Source organism: Bos mutus, chromosome 3, assembly GCF_027580195.1.
Source record: "Bos mutus isolate GX-2022 chromosome 3, NWIPB_WYAK_1.1, whole genome shotgun sequence".
Lineage (NCBI taxonomy): Eukaryota > Metazoa > Chordata > Mammalia > Artiodactyla > Bovidae > Bos > Bos mutus.
Genome location: NC_091619.1, coordinates 41,589,509 through 41,594,929, shown reverse-complemented (window position 1 = coordinate 41,594,929; position 5,421 = coordinate 41,589,509). Strand labels below are relative to the sequence as shown.

The window sequence follows — 5,421 nt, the reverse complement described above, 5'->3', positions numbered from 1 at the left end:
AAACAATAGCCCTTCCATATCTGCCAAATATTGACCCCCAAATTACACTAGTTTCCTATGTTAAGGTATTTTTAACCTCATAATACTGAAAAGATATGTTCCTTCTGCTTTTATTTTTATGCACTACTCTTTATTTCTATAGAAATGTTAAACTTTTACTGGATAATTTTATATGAATTACATAATACTTTGTTTCTAGGATATTGATCCAACTTTTGAAACTTGGTATACATTTCAATAAGCAACCACGAAAATGATTTTTTCATATGTCCACAAATACTTCGCAGAACATTTAACAGCTCATAGATGGGAGCTATGAGAATTTTTGTTGTATTAAGAAAGTATTACAAACTGAAAAGAAACATCTTATGGAAATAACAGCATTTTATTGAAATTGGAAAGCAGGCACAAACCCGGCAGTGGCCGGGAGCCAGCAGCGTGCAGCTCCTGGCCTGGGCTGGAGGCCAGGCGTGGGGCATGTGCCCCAGAGCAGGCCCTGAGCCCCGCCCAGCGGCCCCGCGCGGTGAGGCTGGGGCAGTTGGTTTCTGTACACACGTGATTGAGCCACCTGCCAGCTGCCGCCACCCGCCTTCCCACCCGCCTCCCTGGTGCCCAGTGTGAGAAAGGAGGTGTCGCCCACCGGCCACTGGCATGCCCAGCCAGCCCTCAGCCTGAGCCCAGAGGCGCCTGCCCCTGTCCCCTGCCACTCTGTACTGCCTTGGCTTCCCCGCGGCCCCCACACTGCAGTGCAGCCAGGCCCTCTCCCCACAGGGGCCGCCCCCATGGCCCCCTCCTGGTGCCCAGGGCGGCCCGGCCTGCAGGGCCATGAAGCTGCAGGCTGTGATGGAAATGCTACCGCTGTGGTAGCAGCAGGCACACCAAGAACTGGAGGCCCGGCAGCCACCGCCGCCCCCTGAACCCCCAGCCTGCACCAGGGTCACTCCGGAAGAGGACAGGGAGCCTGAAAGCGCCTGGATGCAGCGGGTGCAGATGGCCGCCCTGGCCGCCATGCGCCCAGTCCCAGCTCGGAGGACGACCCCCTGCCCCCCCCGCTACCCCCCCCCGCTCCCCAGCTCAAAGGATGAGGATGCGGCCCTGGAGGGGGCAATGGGCTCACCCACCCCACCCAGCCGAGGCAGGGAGGCAGCCAGCCTCCCCAGGGGCAATGGCCGCTTTGAGGATGCAGGCTTCGACGATGACCTGAAGCCAAAATGGAAGGAGGAGGAGCTGGAGGAAGACCTGAGGGATGACAAAGAGGACGAGGAGGATGAGGACTATGAGGATGAGGAGGGGCTTGGGCCCCGGGGCACCGCCAGCCTGGGCCCCTCAGCCCTGTTCCCCCACAAGGCTCAGCCGCTCCAAGCCTTCCGCCCCGACAGTGGATCCCGGCACTGGGTGGCCAGGAGCACCCGGGAACTGGCCCGGCTGTCCCCGGAGGGGTTGCCCGTCCTGCACCTCAGCTGCAGCCACCAGACCACGGGGACTGGACATATGAGGAGCAGTTCAAGCAGCTGTATAAACTGGACGCAGACCACAAGAGGAAGGAGTTCCTGGATGACTTGTTCAGTTTCATGCAGAAGCGAGGGACATCTGTGAACCGCATCCCATCGTGGCAAAGCAGGTGCTCCACCTGTTCGTGTCGTATGTGCCGGCGATGGAGAAGGGCAGCCTGGTGGAGGTCATCAACAAGAAGCCGTGGCGGGAGATTACCAAAGGACTGAACCTGCCCACATCCATCACCAGTGCTGCCTTCATGCTGCGAACCCAGTATATGAAGTACCTGTACCCCTAGGAGTGTGAGAAGAGTGGCCTCAGCAACCCCAACCAGCTCCAGGCAGCCATCGGCAGCAATCGGAGGGAGGGCCGGCACCAGAGCTTTGGGGGCTCCCTCTTTGCCTACTTGCTGGCCGGGGCCCACAGCATGCTGTCCTCGCCCAAGCTGCCTGTGTCCTCCCTGGGCCTGGCCACCAGCACCAATGGCAGCTCCATCACCCCAGCCCCCAAGGTCAAGAAAGAGGAGGATGTGGCCATCCCCATCACAGTCCCCAGCTGCCTACCAGTCTCCCTGGTCACCCAGTGGTGGTGGCCCAGGCAGTAGCAGCCCAAGCGGCCGTAGCAGCACAGGTGGCTGCCTTGGAGCAGCTTCAGGAGAAACTGGAGTATGGGGAACCTCCTGAGAAGAAAATGGCCCTAGTGGCAGAGGAGCAGCAGCAGCTGATGCAGCAGGCACTTCAGCAGAACTTCCTGGCCATGACGGCACAGCTGCCCATGAGCGTCCATGAGATCAACAGCCAAGCCTCCGAGAGCCACCAGGACTCAGCTACGAACCTGACCAGCACCAATGACAGCAAGAGTATTGACATGTCAGGAGAGATTAACGGAATCATGTACACAGGACTGCTGTTCGACCAGCCGCCGGCCTCCACGCCACGCTCCGCTCCTAGCAAAGGTGGAGGCGGCAGCAGCCGGGGAGGAAACAGCGGGACCCACAGCAGCAGCAGCCGTGCAGGCAGCCAGGCAGGGCCAGCAGGGATGTCTGCACTCCCGACAGCCACCTCAAACACTCTCCATCCTGGGAACCTACCAGACTGGGCAGGGGGGTCCAGGTGGGCCAAGCAGGGGCTGGGATGGAGGAAGATACTGGTGGGGAGGGGAGGTATCCACAGAGGAGCAACAGCTTAACACCAAAAGGAGAAGAAAAATATGTATACATATATAAAGAAAATTTAATAAAATGGGAAAACCAAGGAACACTTGAATTACTCAGGTTTCGGACATTCAGAGATGAATTGTGAGAATATCAAAGGAAATTAGAAATGAGAGAGGCAAATGTCTACTAGGGCCTGCAGCCCTGGTGGACCCATGTGGACTGGTGTCTGGTTTCAACAGGCCAGTCCTGTTTACCTCATACATCCCTGCACTGTGTTTTTTCATTTTTATCTGGTTTTTTTCTTTGCCTTTTTTTTTGGGGGGGGTCCATTTGTCACACACTCACCACACCCAGCTCCTTGTGTTGAATGAAACCCCTGAGCCAAGATCAGTTGAATTTTTTTGTTATTGTTGCTTTCGGGAACTTTGTTGTTGTTTTTTTAAAAGAAATAGTGAAATTCAAACTCTATAGGGTTTTTAAGAGGTTTTCGGGGTTTTGTTTTGTAAATATTCTATTTTATTCTTGGGGGAGGAATCAAACCTAGGAAAAGGGTATATGTATATCTATATATTTGTATTCATTCAGGGCAACTGGACTTGAAAAAGAAAGAAAGGCAAAAAAAAAAAAAAAAAAGTTAAAAAAAAAGAAATTGGAAAGCATTGCATTTATATATCAATATTTTTAATATCCACAAACTTATTTGAGGAAGTGCAGTCAGTGACAGTGGTCGTTTTAAAACATTACACCAACTCTCTGACAGTTTGTCCTGCTCTGTCCACAGAATGCTTGAACCAAGGCCCTTCTCATCTTATGCCAGAAACAAAATAGGACTAAGGCCAGGTTCTGGTGCAATTTGTGAGGCACTGGTTTGCAGAGTTGTTGGTGTGATGGCTTAGCCTGTGGACTCCTCTCTGTCACATTTGAACATTTATTATGTTTCAAATTGTCAGTCATGTTCAAATGTATATTCATGCTTGCAGTTTCCAATTACTTAATTATACCTGCCATCAACCTAGTTAATCTGCCTTGGTTACTGCAGTCTGAACTCTGGTTGCATTTTTCAAGGAAATTAAATTGCTAGGTTGTTCCAGATGACTAGACTTCTGTACTGGCTTATAACTTTTGTTTTTTACTTTCCATTCTTACCATGTTTTTAGAACTATCTACATATTTTGGGCTTCCCTTGTGGCTCAGCTGGTAAAGAATCCGCCTGCAATGCAGTTTGATCCTGGGGTTGGGAGGATCCCTTGGAGAAGGGAAAGGTTACCCACTCCAGCATTCTGGCCTAGAGAATCCCATGGACTGTATGGATTCGCAGAGTCAGACACGACTGAGCAACTGTACAGTCCAGGGGGTGAGAAAGAGTTGTACATGACTGAGCAACTTGCACTTGGCACCACATATTTAGAAGCTTCTTGCAGCAAACTTCAAGTTACATAGTTTACTGCAAGTTTAACCCTGTCAGATGGCTCCCTGGGAATGCGGGCAGGCAGGAGCCCTGTGCTACCTGTGGGGGGAGGCTGCCCCCTCCTCAGCTGAGATGCAGGTAAGCCTATCTTTAACCTCCCTGACTTCCCCCCTAACTCAGAACTAATTCTTGATCTCCCACCTGTTCTAATTTCTTCTGCCGTCTCTTGTTAGGATCCACAGCAGCTTTCCCCCATGCTTTGCCTTGTAACATTCCACATGGTACTCAGTAAAAGCCTGATATAGATGGCCTCTTTCTAATAGGACTGCAATTATTCTTGTCATGCTTTGGCTGTTTCTGTGGCTCTCCTCTGGACTGTCTCCAAATTCTTCTGCTCAGTTTAGCAAGCTGGCAGAGAGTTCTCTCAGAGGACTCTGACTTGCATACAAATTAGCTTGTGGTTAGAGCCCTTCTGCTCAGTACTGGGACTGCCTCCTAATGAATTTATTTTTCTTTAATTTGGAGCTTGAGCACAAAGATTCATGTTACCTTCAATATTTGCCTACATAGGAATGCCTTCTGTCACATGAAAAAGCCTGTGGTTATTTTGATGGGACAACAATGGTAACATGACTGATCTCAGGTTCAGCATAAATAGTTCAGAGGTGACCTGGTCTGTCTGGTGAGATGTCGCTGAAACGTGTGGCAACCTTGAGTTGCTAAAGAGTGAAAACAAGCTCAGGAGAAAGGTGGATCCAGAGAGAACTATTTAGTAGACACTAGGAAGAGAGATGTGGCTGGACCTCTTGCCAAGCACACCATGATTACAGGCAAGTAGTGGGGAAGAAAGTCAGACTGCAAGGAGTTCAAGTTCACTGGTTCATCCTAATTAATTGAACTCAAGTGAGGCAAAGGCAGGAAGGAGCAGGACGGGAAGCTTGTCCCTGCAATGGCAGGTAGAGGTAACAATGCAAGAAAGAAGTGTTTCAAGTCTGCTTTTTCTGGGATTTTTAGTTCCCCAACCAGGGATTGAACCCAGGCCCTTGGCAATAAGAGTTCACAGTCCTAACCATATGGACCACTAGGGAATTCCCTGAGTCTTCTTTTAGACAGAGGGAAATTAGCTATTAAAGAGGTAGAGAGGTTTTCTGTTTGTTTTTGTTTTGATCATGAGGGGACTTTATTTTAAAAATAAGTTTTCTCAATAACTATTAACTAGAGCAGCCCTATCCAACAGAATTTTCTGTGTTGATGGACATATTCTGTACCTACAATGTCCAATATGGTAGCCACTAGCCACATGTGGCTCTTTAAATTTATTAAAAGTTAAATAAAATTAAAATCAGCTTCTCAGTTACACTAG

At 50.1% G+C, this 5,421-nt stretch overlaps 1 pseudogene; it reads left to right on the top strand.

Annotated features, from left to right (window-relative positions):
- Window positions 1-825: 825 nt before the first annotated feature.
- LOC102273364 (AT-rich interactive domain-containing protein 3A pseudogene) lies at window positions 826-2,682 on the top strand (annotated as a pseudogene).
- Window positions 2,683-5,421: the final 2,739 nt, after the last annotated feature.